The sequence below is a fragment of the Callorhinus ursinus genome, unplaced genomic scaffold (assembly GCF_003265705.2).
Source record: "Callorhinus ursinus isolate GAN/ISIS: 27379988/994484 unplaced genomic scaffold, GSC_fseal_2.0 scaffold7, whole genome shotgun sequence".
In the NCBI taxonomy this organism is placed as follows: Eukaryota; Metazoa; Chordata; class Mammalia; order Carnivora; family Otariidae; genus Callorhinus; species Callorhinus ursinus.
The window spans coordinates 69327125-69344058 of record NW_027397069.1 but is presented as its reverse complement, the minus strand read 5'-3'; the positions used below and the strand labels follow the sequence as shown (position 1 = coordinate 69344058).

Below are 16934 nucleotides of genomic sequence, written 5' to 3'. Positions count from 1 at the left end.
CATGCTCAGAAAAGACCTGAGAAGTTTCAAAGCCTTCATCCCTGGCTGATCTTCAAGTTCCATGCAAGCAGGAAGTAAATGGCCTGGCCAAATATCAAAGGAGCAGCACAACATAGAGCCCATCTGAAAAGACTAAAAAGAGTTTTTAGTGTTGTTGTTGTTGTTTGGCTCCAGGTATTAAAAGAAATCTTTGCCTAACCACTAGCTGACTAGTAAGCTAATGGAATAGAAACTTAAGTGGCCACACATGACAGAAATATACTTTAAAAATTAGTTCAGAAAAGTCATTTAAAAAACAAGCAACATCAGCCACAACAAACAGTAACAACATATCTTGGAGAGAGAGGGGGAAAAGTGATTTGTAAAGTTGCCACATTATAACATTCAAAATATCAAGTTTTCAATAAAAGATTATAAAATTACATGCAAAAGAAAGAAAGAAAGAACCATTCAAAGGAAGAAAGAAATTAATAGTTCTTAAGGAAGCCCAGACATTGGACTTAACATACAAAATTTTAAATCAATTGTTTAAATATGCTCAAATGGCTAAAGAAACCACTGGGGAGGTGAGGGGGAGGAACTAGGAGGATAATGTCTCACCAAATGGAGAATATTAATAAAGATATAGAAATTACAAAAAAGAATCAAATAAAAATTCTGGAGTTGAAGAGTGCAATCACTGAAATGAAAAACTGAATAGAGAGTTTCAAAAGCAGATCTGAGTAGGCAGAAGAAAGAACCAGTGCATATGAGATTATCCAGCCTGAGGAGCAGAAGGAAAAAAGAATAAAAAAAATGGACAGAGTCCAAGACACCTGTGGAATACCATCAAACATACCAATATACACAGAATAGATATCCCCAGAAGGTAAGAAGAAAGAGAAAGGATCAGAAAGAACATTTGAAGAAATAATGGCCAAGACTCCCAAATTTCATGAGACATGAAGCTCTCACCAAGAAGCTCAATGAACTCCAAATAATATAAAATCGAAGAGATATACACTAAGACATATTATAACCAAGTTGTCAAAAGCCCAGGACAAAGAGAGAATCTTGAAAGCAGCAAGAGAGAGACAACTCCTCAGGTACAAGGGATTATCAATGAAATTAACAGCTGATTTCTCATGAGAAACTATGGAGGCCAGAGGCAGTGGATGACAAGCTTAAAGTACTGAAAACTTGTCAACTGAGAGTTCTATATTTGACAAAACCATTCTTTAAAAATGAAATAGAAATTAAGACATTCCCAGATCAACAAAAAATGAGGAAATCTGTCAGTAGTAGACCGGCCCTACAAGAAATGCTAAAGTGAGGCCGTTAGACTACAATAAAAGGACAATACACAGTAACCTACAGCCTTATAAAGATGTAAAGAACACCAGTAAAGGTAACTACATACATATATACAAAAGCCAGCATTATTATATTTTTGGTTTGTAACTTGTTGGTTTTTCTTTTTCATATATGATTAAAGACACACACATATAAAAATAGTTGTAAATCTATGTTAACCAGCACACAATATAGAAAGATATCATTTGTGACAATAGCAACATAAAAGGGGGACATAACATATATGGAGTTACATAGGAGCAAAGTTTTTTTTTAACATTTATTTACTTATTTTAGAGAGAGAGAGAGAGAGCATGAGTGGGAGGGACAGAGAGAGAGGGAGAGAGAATCTCAAGCAGTCTCCAGTCCCAACATGGGGCTCAGTCTCATGACCCTGAGAGCACAACCTGAGCCAAAACCAAGAGTCTGACACTCAACCAACTGCATCACCCAAGCACCCCAGGAGTGAAGTTATTGAAACTAACTTAGCATATATTCAAACCAGATTGTTATAAATAACAATGTTAATTATTAACAATTAACAACCAAGGTAATCACTAAGAAAATAACTAAAACATATATAGGTGAAGAAATGAGAAGAGAAACGAAACAGTGCAATAGGAAAAAGTTAAACACAAAAGGAGGCATGAATGAGGCATTGAGGAGCAAAAATGGTACAAGACATATAGAAAGCAAATAGCAAAATGGTCAGAGTAAGTACTTTCTTATTAATAATCACATTAAATGAAATTTATTAAACTCTCCAATGAGAAGATAAACATTGACATAATTAAATTAATCAAATTTAAAAATGATCTAGCTATATAGTCTCTACAAGAGACTAATTTTTTTTAGGATTTTATTTATTTATTTGACAGAGAGAGAGAGAGAGAGAGAGCACAAGCAGGGGAAGCAGCAGAGGGAGAGGGAGAAGCAGGCTCCCCGCTGAGCAAGGAGCCTGATGTGGGACGTGATCCCAGGACCCTGGGATCATGACCTGAGCAGAAGGCAGCTGCTTGACCAACTGAGCCACCCAGGCGTCCCAAGAGACTCATTTTGGATCCAAAGACTCAAATAGGTTGAAAATGAAAAGATGAAAAAAAGATTCCATGTAAATCATAATCAAAAGAAGGTTGGGTAGCTATACTAATATCAGATAAACTAGACCTTAAGAAAACTTATTACAAGAGAAAAACAAAGACATTATATATTGATAAAAGCATCAATCCATCAAGAAGATATAACAATTATATCTAATAAAAGATTCCCAAATAAAGAAGCTCCAAAATATACAAGGACCTCCAGATATAAATCTTAACAAAATAGCTCCAAAGCATATGAAGCACCTAATAAGAGAGCCACAAGATATATGAAGCAAAAACAGACAAAATTAAATGGAGAAATAGACAGTGCTATAATAGTAGTTGGAGATTTCAGTATACCATTTTCAATAATGTATAGAACAACTACACAAAAGATCATCAAGGAAGTAGAAGACTTGAACAATGCTCTAAGCCAGCCAGAAGTAACTGACATATACAGAACACTCCATTCAAAAACAGTAGAATACACATTCTTCTCAAGTGTACATGAAATACTCTCCAGAGTAGACTATATGTTAAGCCACAGAAGAAGTCTTAATAAATTTTAAAAGATTAAAATCAAACAAAGTATCTTATCTGATCATAAGGGAATAAAACTTAAAATCAATAACAGAAGAGAATCTGGAAATTTTTAAATTACATGAAAACTAAACACATTCTTTTTTTTTTTTTTAAGATTTTATTTATTTATTCATGAGAGACGGAGAGAGAGAGGGAGAGAGAGACAGAGAAGCAGAGGGAGAAGCAGGCTCCCAAGGAGCAGGAAGCCCGATGTGGGACTCGATCCCAGGACCCTGGGATCATGACCTGAGCCGAAGGCAGATGCTTAACCATCTGAGCCACCCAGGCGCCCACTAAACACATTCTTAAACAACAATTGGGTCGATAAACAAATCACAAGACAAATTAGAAATTACTTTGAGACAAATGAAAACGACAGCACAACATATCCCAAATTTATGGAATGCAGTTAACCAGCACCCAGAGGGAAATGTATAGCTGTGAGTGCCTATGTTAAAAAAGAAAAAAAGATCTCAAATCAATAACCTAACTGTACACCCTAAGAAACTAGATAAATAAAAGCAAACTAAATCCAAAGCTAGAAGGAGAAAGGCAATAATAATGATTAGAGTGGAGATAAACCAAATAGAGAGTAGAAAAACAACAGGAAGAATCAAGGAAACCAAAAGCTAGTTCTCTGAAAACAGTTCGGCAAAATTGACAAATTTTTAAACCAGAAAACCAAGAAAAAATGAGAGCAGGGTCAGATTACTAAATTCAGAAATGAAAATGGAGACATAACTGCTGACACTGCAGAAATAAAAAAGGATTATAAAATACTATGAACAGCCACTCTGGGAAACAGTATGGAGGTTCCTCAAAAAGTTAAAAAGAGTGCTACCCTAGGACTCAGCAATTGAACTACTCGGTATTTATCCAAGTGATACCAACATCGTGATTCAAAGGGGCACATGCACCGCAATGTTCACAGCAGCAATGTCCACAATAGCTGAACTATGGAAAGAGCCCAGATGTCCATCAACAGATGGATAGATAAAGAAGATGTGGCATATATGTGTACAAAGGAATATTACTTAACCATCATAAAGAATGAAATCTTGCCATTTGCAACAACGTGGATGGAACTAGAGGGTATTATGCTAAGCAAAATAAGTCAGTCAGAGAAAAACAAATACCATATGATTTCACTTATATGTGGAATTTAAGAAATAAAACAAATGAACATAAGAGAAGGGAAGGAAAAATAAGATGAAAATTGAGAGGGAGGCAAACCATAAGGGATGCTGAACTCTAGGAAGCAAACTGAGGGTTGCTGGAGGGGCTGTGGGTTGGGGGAAAGGGATGATTGGGTGATGCGCATTAAGGAGGGCACTTGATGTAATGAGTTCTGGGTGTTATATGCAACTGATGAATCACTAAATTCTACCTTTGAAACTAATAAAAAAAAAATACTATGAACAATCAGACTCCAGCAAGAACCTAGATGAAACCACCAAAACTGATTCAAGAAGAAATAGAAAATCTTAACAAATCTATAACAAGTGAAAAGATCTGATCAGCACTTAAGAGGTTTTCCAAAAAGAAAAGGCCAGAACAGATGGCTTGCTTCACTGGCATATTCTACCAAATATTTAAAGAAGAATTAACACCAATCCTTCTCAAAGTATTCCAAAAAAATAGTAGAGAACAGAACACTTGCTTATCCTTTTTATCAGGTAGCATTGCCCTAATACCAAAACCACACAGGGATATCACAAGAAAAAGAAACTACAGACCAGTACCCCTTATAAATATAGATATAAAAACTCAACAAACTACTAGAAAACAGAATCCAAACAGAGTCCTGGATTTCATTCATCCCAGGACTGCAAGAGTGTTTCAACTTTTAAAAATCAATCTATAAAATACAGCACGTAACTAGAATAAAGGGGGAAAAAAACTTAATGATTATCTCAATTGACAAAGAAAAAGTATTCAACACTCTTCAGCATGCTTTCATGATAAAAGCACTCATGAAAGTAGGAATAAAAGACAACTTCCTCATCACAATAAAGGGCATTTTTGAAAACCCTCAGCTAACATTACACACAATGGTGAAAGTCTGAAAAGACTCCCCCTATGATCAGGAGCAAGACAAAACTGCCCACTTTCCCCATCTTCTACTCAACATTGCACTAGAAGTCCTAGCCAGAGAAATGGGGGCAAGAAAAGGAAATAAAGGCATCCAAATGGAAAGGAGCAAGTAAAACTATTCATAGATGACATGATCTTTTATATAGTGTCTCATAAAGAATCCACACAAAAACACTTAGAGCTAATGAATGACTTCAGTAAAGTTACAGAATTCCGTACCAAAATACAAAAATTAGATGTATGGAAACAATTTCCTCTATAAAACCATCAAAAAGAATAAAATACTTAGAAATAAATTTAATCAAGTAGGTTCAAGACTTGCATGCTACAAAACTACAAAACATTCTTGAAAGAAATAAAAGCAGACTTAAATAAATAGAAAGCCACCTTTTGTTCATGGATTGGAAGATTTGATATTGTTAATATGGCAATAATTCCCAAAGGGATCTACAAATGCAGTATAATCCTTATCAAAATTCCAACTGCCTTTTTTTTCCAGAAACAGACAAGTTGATCCTAAAATCTTTAGGAAATTCCAAGGGACGCTATGTAACCAAAACAATCATAAAAAATGAGATCAAAGTTGAAAGACTCAGATTTTCCTACTTCAAAACTTAATGCAAAGCCACAGTGATCGAAAGTGTGGTATTGGTGTAAGGATAAACATATAGATCAATGGAATAGAACTGAGCATCCAAAAATAAACCGATACGTCTTTGTCAACTGACTTTGGACATGAATGCCAAGATCATGTAGTAGGAAAAAGATCTCTCTTCAACAAATAGCACTTGGACAGTTAGATAGCTACATGTAAAAAAATGAAATTGGACTCTTACCTTACACCATATGCAAAAATTATCCCAAAATGTATTGAAATCCTCAATGTAAGAGCTAAAACTATACAACTCTTAGAAAACATAAAGGCAGATTTTTGTGACCTTGGATTTGGCAATGGTTTTTTAGATACAAAAAAAAAGCACAAGCAACCAAAGAAAAAATAGATGAATTGGACTGCATCAAAATTAAACTTTTGTGCATCTAAAAATAAGAAAATGAAGAGACAGGTGGCGTTTGGTGACATTGAACATGCCCGCGCTGTCACCACCCACGCGGCACTGGCAGGTCGGCAGAGTAGGCGGCCATGGGGAGTCTGTACGGCCTGCACAGGCCGGTGGGAAGTTATTTTAGGTTATATGAAAGAGACGTTTGTTCATCTCTAAGACTTACCAGAAATCTTGATTTGAAGACAATAAATGGATTTTGCACCAAACCACAAGAAAGTCCAAAAGCTCCACCCTACACTTACAGCCGCAGAGTGTCATTACATAAACCTACACATTGGGAGAGGAAGACCCTGATATGGTCAGGTCGCTTCAAAAAGGAAGATGAGATCCCAGAGACTATCTCGCTCGAGATGCGTGATGCTGCCGACAACAAGATCTGGGGGAAGACCAGCTATGTAATGATTGCCCTGACAGTGGCAGGATGCATCCTGGTGGTTATTGAAGGCAAGAAGGCTGTCAAAAGAAACGAGTCTTAAGCAAGCCTGAACTTGGATAAGAAAGGTCACCTAAGAGAGGAAGCAGCTATGAAGGCCAAAACATTAGCAGAGGTAACCATGTTGGCTGGATTTTGAAAATGCAGGAATAATGTGGCAGCAGTTAGCCAGTATTTAAAAGAATATGGAATGGGGATCCATTTCAGGAATGTAGGCCTTGCACAAACTTATAATTTCCCCATTTCTGCTGTAGGGGTACATACAGATTTCCTTAAAGAAAAAAGAAAGAAAGAAAGTTGAAAGGACAACCCATGGGTGGAATGGGAGAAAATATTTGCAAATCATATATATCCAGAGTATATGAACACTTACCACACAACAACAAAAAGACTAACAACCCCAATTAAAAATACACAAAGGACTTGAATAGACATTTCTCCAACTAAGATATATCAATGGCCACTAAACACATGGGAAGATCCTCCATATCATCAGTCATTAGGGAAATGTAAACCAAAACCACAATGAGATACCATTTTATACCTTTAGCATGGATATACCAAGAAAATAAGTGGCAAATGATTGTTGGTAAGGATATAAAAATACATTGCTGGTGAGAGCGTAAAATGATGCGGCTGCTGTGGAAAACAGTTTGGTGGTTCTCCAAAAAGTTAAGCAAAGAATTAACAAATGTCCCAGCAGTTCCACTCTTACGTGGAATTCCAAAAGAGCTGAAAACAGGAACTTGAACAGATCCTTGTAGGTCAATGTGAATTGCCACAATATTCACAAGAGCCAAAAGGTGGGAGCAACCCAAATGTCCATCTGCTAATGAATGGATAAACAAAAATGGTATATCCGTACAATGGGATATTATTCAGCCATAAAAAGAATTGAAATTCTTGCATATGTGGCAGCAGGCATAGACCTTGAAACCATCATGCTAAGTGAAATAAGCCAAACACAAAAGGACAGATATTGTCTGATCCTTTTATACCAGGTCCCTGAAAGAGTTAAATTCACAGAGACAGAGAGCAGAGTGGTGGATGTCAGGGGCTGGGGAGAGGGAGGAGATGGGGAATCATTGTTCAATGGGGGCAGAGTTTCAGTTTTGCAGGATGACAACGTTCTGGAGATGGATGATGGTGCGCCTGGGTGCCTCAGATGGTTAAGTGTCTGCCTTCGCTCTGCCTCTCTCTCTCTCTATCTCTCATGAATAAATAAATAAAAATCTTAAAAAAAAACACACAACGTAAATGTACTTAATGCCACCAAACTCTGCTCCTACGAATGGTTAAAATGGTAAATTTTATGTTGTGCATATTTCACCACAATAAAAAAATTATACCTTAGAATCTTCTTGAAAAATACTTCAAAAAATATTTCAAGAATGGCAATGCTGTTAGACTGAATATATAACTTTAGAGAGTAACTTTTAAGAGTACAATATTTATTTAAATGTAGGATTCGGCTGCATTTCGTGTATTCATGGTGTTGTATCAGCATGTCTACTTCCAGTATCACCACCGTCTACTTCCAGAGCACGGCATCACCCCAGAAGTAAACCCTGTACTCATTAAGTGGCCCCTGAAAATCCTTTTTATGCTTTCTGTCTCTATGGTTTTAGCATTCTGGACATTTCATATGAATGGACTCATACAATGTAGGGCCTTTTGGGTCTGTCTTCTTTCACTTAGCGTAAAGTTTCTGAAGTTCATTCATGATGGAGCATGGATCAATACTTCATTTCTTTTTTCTTTTTCCTTTTTTCTTTTTGTGCGTTAAGGAGGGTATTTACTTTTTTTATTTACCTTATTGTCGGACACATTATTTTGATAATTTTAAAAAATGGTTTCTATAGTCTATGTTATCTCCACCTACTGACTCATCTTTCCCTCATGAGCTGCTTACTTCTTTTTCACGATCCACTTTGGAATCTGACTGTCTTTATTTTTTTTAATGAAAAATTTTCAAATATACAGAAGGACTAAAATAATGAACCCCTATATTCATTGCCTTGTTTTAATATTAACATCTTGCAATTTGTTTCATCTGTTTTTTACTTGAGTATTTGAAAGTAAATGAGGCATAACATTTGTCAGCATTTGGATGATGTCCTAGGGTGTCTAAAGTTTCTCATGTTTCCTTATGTTCTCAGGGAAATCTCCTGACCTTCTTTTCTCCCTTTACGTCACATAAAATGTCCAACACGAGTCCCTCATTCATCATTTACTCCTAGTCTCTCATGCTTCTTACTCCCAGTAATCCCAGAGTAGATTCATATGTGATTGCTTACTAGGATTCCCTCCTTCTTGTGAAAACACTTCCCCTTCATTCCCCCAGACTGTTCTCTCAGGAGCTACAGTTATCATACAACTTCACACACACAGCTCTCCTCCTCCCATCACAGTTGATGGGTCTAGAAGTCTTGTGGCCTAAGGAGTGCTTTCCCACTGCTCTTGGACTTAGGGCCCAGAGAGTTGAGGTGGTTTCTCTGCAGGTGGCCAACTTGGCTAGCTGAGAAGCTCAGGAGCTCTCGGTGATCATGTTTCTGTTCTGTGTGGAGAGACGGTTTGCCATGAGAGAGAACAAGTAGGCTTACGCTCAGAACAGGTGGAACAAACATCCTCCATTGGTACGAAATTGGCTTTTTTGTCTAAGCTAATTTAAATTGGGATTTTGGCGCTTGCAGGCAAAAAGAGCACATATGTAAGTGTGATTTGGCCTAGCGGGTATCAATAAGGAGAATCGGGCAAAACCTTCAGGCTACCCCCAGGTAAAAGTTATAAAGACCACTCTAAACAATCCACCTGGCCCCAAATTCAAAAGACTTGAAGAGAAACTATAATTCTGTGGATGTTTCCAGGTCTTTCTACAGATATAAATACATCAACCTATAAGACTTTAAATAAAGGAAAGAACAGAAGGCAGGGAGTTGACCGACCTATGTAGAACTTAGGATTTCAGACTGTTACTTTTGTATATTACACATTCATCCAAAAATCAAACAATTTTATTTTTTATCTACTTTTTGTAGAAAGTGCCTAAGGATTGGGGAGCCTGGGTGGTGCAGTCAGTTGAGTGTCTGAATCTTGATTTCAGCTCAGGTCATGATCTCAGGGTCATGATCTCGGGGTGAGATCAGGCCCCACATTGAGCCCCATGTCGAGCGCTGCGTGGAGCCCCACATGGGGCTCTGTGCTCAGCAGGGAGTCTGCTTGAGAATCTGTCTCTCCCTCTCCCTCTGCCCCTCCCCCACCATGCTCTCTCACTCTGGCTCTAAAATAAATAAATAAATCTTAAAAAAAAAGAAGTGCCTAAGGAAGTATAGTGTACTTGATATTGAATAGGAAAATATATTTCCTTTAACTGTGGTTCTGTATTTCAGTCTAAACATGATCAAATCCACATCCACATCTACACAAGAAATAAAAATATGTACACATTTTACAAACTGTTAAATATACCAACACACAATAAAAACAAATAGCAAGCTGGAAAAATATTACTAAGCTGAAACATTCAACATTTGTTATCTATATAGCAAATTCTTCTCAAATATCTACCTAGCCATAGAAATGTGTAGGTCCATTTCCTAAACCATGTATTACTGAAAATAATTTATTCACAGTTTTATAGCCTCTGATAAAATGTATACTTCTCATGGGTATGGATATAATCATATAAATCAGGTAATAATTCAAAATGTGTTTGAGTACACGTGTCCCAAAACTGTTCTCTCACCTCCTCCCCCAGCTTGATGTCACCTCCTCTAGCAAGTCTTCCCTGATCTCCCGGATAAGGATCATGCACTATTGATGTTCTCATAGTCTCGGCTGGTCATTCATGGCACATATAAAGATTATTGTGAAATAATCTCCTAATTACTAGTTTAGTATTGGTTTCCCTGGAGAATATGTAATTTCCCTAAAGACACCGACTTTTCCCCCTCTCAGGAATGGGTCCCAGTATCAAACAGGCACGTAATGAAATGCTTGGTAAAAGATTAATGAATAAATATGTCACACCACAGAGAATTTTATAAAGAAGGGACTCCACAATTTTTGTAGGTTGTCTTATTTCTGGTTTGTACAGAGAGTGAGAATGGAGAAGCGGGTGCATACTCCTGAGGAAGGCATGAGTGAATGGAAGGTTCTGGCATTTGAGGGTTTCTTTCTCTCCCAGTTTCCAGTCAAATGTCAGTTAGAGCAAGGTTTACTTTTTATTACATACATTCATAGTAATTTCCCATTTTCGTGTCCCGTGTTTCAAAATCTTTTTAACGATGTATGGTGATAGATGTTAACTAGACTTTTTGTGGTGATCATTTCACAATATATACAAATACTGAATCATTATGTCGTACACCTGAAACACACGTTACAATTCAATTATACCACAATATTTTTAAAAAAGAATTTAAGCTATAAGTCTTGCTCTAAGCACTGCTTTCATGGTATCTCATACATTTTGTTGTATTTCATTTTCATTCATTTCCAAGTATCTTCTAATTTCTATTATGATTTCTTCTGTGACCAATTGTTAACTTATAGCGTGTCATTTAGTTTCCACATGATTATGATTCCAGAACTTTCCTTGTGTTCCCCCTGTGGACTGAGAACATACTTTGTATGATTTCAATTAAATTTTTGAAACTTGTTTTATGGGCTAGTATATGGTCTATCCTGGATAATATTCCATGTGCACTTGAGAAGATGTCTATTTTGCTTTTATTGTTCAAATGCTCTATAGGTGTCAGTTAGGTCTAGTTGATTGATAGTATTAAGTGTTCTAAATGCTTGCTAATTTTGTCTGGTTGTTCTACCCATTACTGAGATGGAGTAATGAAGTCTCTATTATCTTTTGAATTGTCTGTTTCTCCTTTCAGTTATCTCCTGTTCAATCAAACACCCCTAACCCAAGGTTGCCTAAACATGTCTGACACACTTTGTCCACAGGATCTTTGCCCTTACTATTCTCTTTGCTTGACATGCTCTTCTCTCAGATACGTGCATGACTCTCTTCCCCGTTTTCTTCAGATCTTTGCTCAAATACCCTTCTCAGTGAGGTCTTCTCTAATCACTCTATTTTGAATTGTAACATCTCATTTCCTCTTTCCTGCTTGATTTTTTTTCTCCATCACACTTGTCTCCATCTGTCATAATGTATATATTGTAACATTATACTGTAAATAGTGTACTCTTCATTATCTTTCTCCCACTAGAATGTAAACTTCAAGAGCACAGGGATTTTTGTCCATTTTATTCCCCTATATCTCTAGCCCTAGATCGATGCTGCCACATAGTAGATGCTCAATGAATGTATGCTCCATGAATGAATGAACAAATGCCCTGAGCGTGGCTTGAGGAAACCAGTCAGCTGGGCAGCAGACTAAGTTGGATTCATTGTCAATTTCAAGTGGATCCTAGGTATCAAATCATTCTAAGACTCTGCAACTGTAAATGATCATTTTCTTAAAATTCCATTCATGTTATTAAAATTACCCACATCAACACTGATTCAGTTGTGTCAGGTTGTTGTTCCCTTCTATTTCCATCTTTTCCATCTGTTTCCAAATATTTTTTGAGCCTTAGCATACTATACTGTATGCTAAGCACTGGATACAAAGGGGTGAGCCTAGAGTGACAAAGTCCTTGCCTTTATGAAGCTTACATTATAGTTTTCTGAAATTCACTGTGCAAAAGTCAGCACACCCCTCTCCTCAGTTTCAGTATCTTCCCCTAAATCAACTACAATTAAGTAGAATTCTAGCAAATAGGGATTTAAATTGAACCTTATCAATTTTGTGCACATAAATCAGCTTTCAAATACCACCGAAACCTAGCTTTAAGCACTACAGATACCTGAAAACTAGTTCGAATAGGTGGCAATGGAATTGTATCCATAACATTTGGAAGCTGAGGGCAAATTAGCAGTATTAAACTGAGTCTGACAAAGGTTCTTCACGTAATTTTATGTTTCAGCTACAAATCCCAGTGCTAAAACCTTTAAAAGCATTTGTATCAATTATTTTGCAGAAATACTTTGATGTCATTGTGGTTCATTATAATGGTTAAAGTTATTGTCAGTTCCCTCCCCCCGCCCAAAAAGCCTCTTTCAATAATTCCTGGCATAAATGAAACCTTAGCCAGAGTAATTTTTCTAATGGCTAAAAATGTTTTAGTCTTTTGTCAGCAAGTTTGGTAGTTAAAATATTTCAACCGCAGAGTCTTCTTATTCCATCAGAGAACAGCCAAGTACCTGAGTAATAGCTCAGAGTTTGAGACAGGACACCATGCTGGTCAGCAGAAAAATTTGAATCTATCATAGGACAGAAGCCTAACTGCTCACCTATTTCATTTGACATCCAGAAAGACTGTTTTGAGAAAACTTTTGAGGGTTTCTTTTTAAAGTGTTTCCAGGATGAATTTTAACAAGCACAATCAAGTGCTAGTTCCCTGATTTTCCCACAAAATTTGACCTGTTTGACTAATAAGCAGTTACACTGGCAACCTAAAGACGTGACAGAGTAACAGCGAAGCAAAATCAGCTTAATTACAGGATAAATTAAAAATTGAAGGCCGTCAGCTCAAGGCAAGTCAGCAAAATTGTACCGTGGCTTATTCAGAATTCACAAAGCAAAATGGAAATAACCCCATGTGTTCATGTTCCTGAATAACTCTGCAGAAGCAAGATCACTATGTGTACCCGCCTGTTTTGACCTGGGACTCACCCTAATAGTACAATAGTCAAAGTTGGCTACGAATGAAGATGACTTCCAGAACTTACAGTGACATCCCTGGCTCTCCTCAGGGGGTCAAAGCACACCCAGCAGTAGCAGAAGTAGGGGTCTAGGACAGTGTTCTTAAACTTTTTGGTCTCAGAACCGCTTTACCTCTTAAGAATGAAGGGGGACAGGGCCGCCTGGGTGGCTCAGCCGGTTAAGCGACTGCCTTCGGCTCGGGTCATGATCCTGGAGTCCAGGGATCGAGTCCCGCGTTGGGCTCCCTGCTCGGCGGGGAGTCTGCTTCTCCCTCTGACCCTCCCCCCTCTCATGTGCGCGCTCTCTCTCTCTCAAACAATAAATAAAATCTTTAAAAAAAATGAATGGGGACAAATCAGAACTTTTTGTTTAAATGAATTTTTGTCTATCGATATTTACCATATTAGAAATTAAAATGAATCATTTCTAGGAATATTCATTAGCTTATTTAAAAAGAATAGAAACCTCATACATGATAACATAACATCTTTTTATGACAAATAACCATATTTTCCAAAGTAAATTTTTTTCATTGCCTTTCTTTTCCGCTGCACCATTTGGTGAGAAATGTGGCATTGTGTTACCTTTTTGTGATATCCTTAAGGTCTAGCTCCATCGAAAATGGCTGGACACTCATGTTTGCTTCTGCATTGAATCTGTTGCCATATGCCATCTGGTTGAAGTACATGGAGAAAATCCAGTCTCATACAGGTATACTATAAAAGGGAGGAGTATTTTCATAACTTTTTCAGGTAACTGTGGCTAATCTTATTTGATGCTACACCAACACTCAACAAGTGGCAGATTTTTAAAAGTAGTTGCAGTGTGTAATCTGAAATGCTATCGGTGACATTTTCATACTGGGACATTAAAATCTATTGGTCTGTCTTACACTTCAAATGATCTTTTCCCATTCCTTGCTTTGTAACATTATGTATTGGTCATCTGAAAGTATGGCTCACTCAGGCAGATAATCCAAATGTTGACACATTTAATTATATAAAACAAACTGTATTTGCTCATATCGCCAATGATCTAATCAGAAAAGTAACTGAGTTGTAGGAAACTGTCAGGCTCACAGTGGTGGATACAGTTTCCTAAAATTATAATTTCTCCGTAAAAGCTCAAATTTTCATTGGCACCATTGGCAGTTGTTTCCCTTGAAGCAGCAGTAGTCCAGTTAAGTTCATTTATCGGAAAATGTCAGCCAAATACACAACTCAGACTAGCCATAATTTGGCTGTTGTTCTTGCAGGTAAAAATAGGGTTCAATGGGAAAAAGTGGTGGTTAGTTCAGCTTTCAACTCAAACAGCAGAACAGGTGCTTTTCCTCCAGACAATTATCGTACTGGTTATATAGCACAGTGTCTTTTGCATGGTTCTCATTTTATGACAATTTATTAAAAAGATGTGTACTCGGGGATGGAGATCAAATAAAATTAATGATTTTTACTGCCCTTATCAAGCATATTATTAAGTGAACTGGCTTTTTTTTTTTTTGACCCTAAGAGTGCATGGTGGTGAAAAGTACAATAGTGACCAGTGCCACAGCCTTGATTTATGGTAAAGCTCTAGGCTATTTTCCCATTATTGCTTTTGCATCATCAGAGAAATGTCAATGTAGTATAAAAAGCAAATAATGTCTGAACACTATTCTGAAAATAATTTTGACCTCACACATGCCTTGCAAAGGTCTCAGAGACACCCAGGGGTCCACAGACACAGACTCTGAGAACACTTGGACTATGAGAAGCTATAAAGGAGAGCAAGGGAGATGAGATGATTTGTACCTAGCAGGTGTCAGTGTTATACAAAAATGGAAAAGATATTCTACATTTATTATCTCATGTGGGATTATAAATACAAGCTCCTCCTAAACAAGTATCTGTGCTTCCACTTTAAGGACAAAGAAACAGACTTTAGGAAGTGATAGAATATAGAACCTAGTCTGTCTGACTCCAAAACTCTTGTCCCCCCTCCCCCCCACACACACATAGTGGAAAAAGATATCTTCCTTCTAGCTTTGATTTAGGGACCCTCTTGCAAAGTACCCACTCCTCCCCCATGATAAGCCAGGTCCCCACACTATCTTCTAGCCTGTTTCCATGTCTGGGCTGGCCTCTGACTCCGCCAGTGAGACGACTTCTCTTTCTACCAGTTATCTAAGCCACAGGTGACAAGAATATGGCATAAGAGGACTTTTTCTCCAGTGAGCCTCCATTGGACATTAATAATCTTTACTTTTCAGTAAGCCTGGAATTGGCCTCAGAAACGTCTCTCCTAAGTCCAAGTAGCCATAATCAATCAATAAATCAATCAGAGCTAACAACAGATACAAAATTTATTTGTCAGCCTTCATCTCTAAATTATTATGAAGCATGTGTGTGGGAACAGAGCATGAACCTCCTCCTTCGTTACAAATACAAAACGTTAAGTTTGCCAGGAAGAGATGTGGCAGCTCCAAGTGATGAAATTACCTAGGAAAAACAAACATAATCATTCAGAGTAAGGATTGTTGACCCCAACTGATCAGTCTCCCTGAATTTACTACAAGTTCAATGGTCCACTAGATGTTTCCCACCTACCACAGAACTCTACACCGTATCTGTTTCCACTTTTCCAAATTGTGCTTTATAGTCTAAACATAACTAGGCTTCCATAAATCACTGCAATGTCTTCCCCAACCCTCACGGCAACGCTTTTCCTGTCTGAACACTCCTGATAATTTGACTAGGTTCTTCCTCATGCTGCACTGGTCTTAACATCTAAGATAGTTGAAGTTATTTTAGAAGCTGGAAGAAAAAGCAGGATTTGGGAACAGAATAATCTGGACGCAGACAATGAGGACACTGTTTAGAGGACTGAGACTCAATCTGAATGTCCACTCACATGGTCACAAGTCTGTTTATGCTTCACTATTTTCAGGTAGAAAAGAAAATCAAATTGTGGAAGAGTGCAGTCTTTGCCTCTTTGATTAAAAAATAGATTTTATCTAATTCGTTACCCTGCCCCCAGCTTCTCAGGATCTCAAATGAAAATTTTAATGGAAAAAAGATTATTTTATGTCATTATTCTTCACTATATGTTTTTCAATTATTCATAGTACTTCAGTCCCCATTACTTATCATTACAATGACATTTCCCTGGAGAAAAGAATTCTCATTATATACTTTCTACACTAGAAATTCCTAATCAGTTCTCATTTGAAATTGTTCTCCTACTGGTCTACCAAGACAAAGGGCAAATCCAAAGGAGTTGATTGATAGACTCATACAGAATTCCACACTAGAGCCTCGCGCATAGAGGATGGATCCAGGTTTCCTCCTAGCTTGGAAAATGTGTCCTGCTGGAGTTAAATTGCCAAGGTTCTCTGGAAACCAAAATAAAACAAAGCATACCTTATTAAAATCCCTTCACAGGAGAAAATGTGAAAATAGAAATAGAGATGTGACTTTAGCTTAATAACCAAAAGTTATGGGTTTTGTTTAGTACTTTATTCAAGCACTAAGTATTAATTTCTCTCATTTTAGTAAGTCACATTCCTATTCATTTGTTGACCTTATTTTCTAAAGCTATTGGATGA

General features: G+C 37.3%; 1 pseudogene; it reads left to right on the top strand.

Moving 5' to 3' along the window:
• The first annotated feature begins 6231 nt into the window (after positions 1–6231).
• On the top strand, positions 6232–6630 carry LOC112826830 (protein FAM162A pseudogene; annotated as a pseudogene).
• The last annotated feature ends 10304 nt before the right edge of the window (positions 6631–16934 follow it).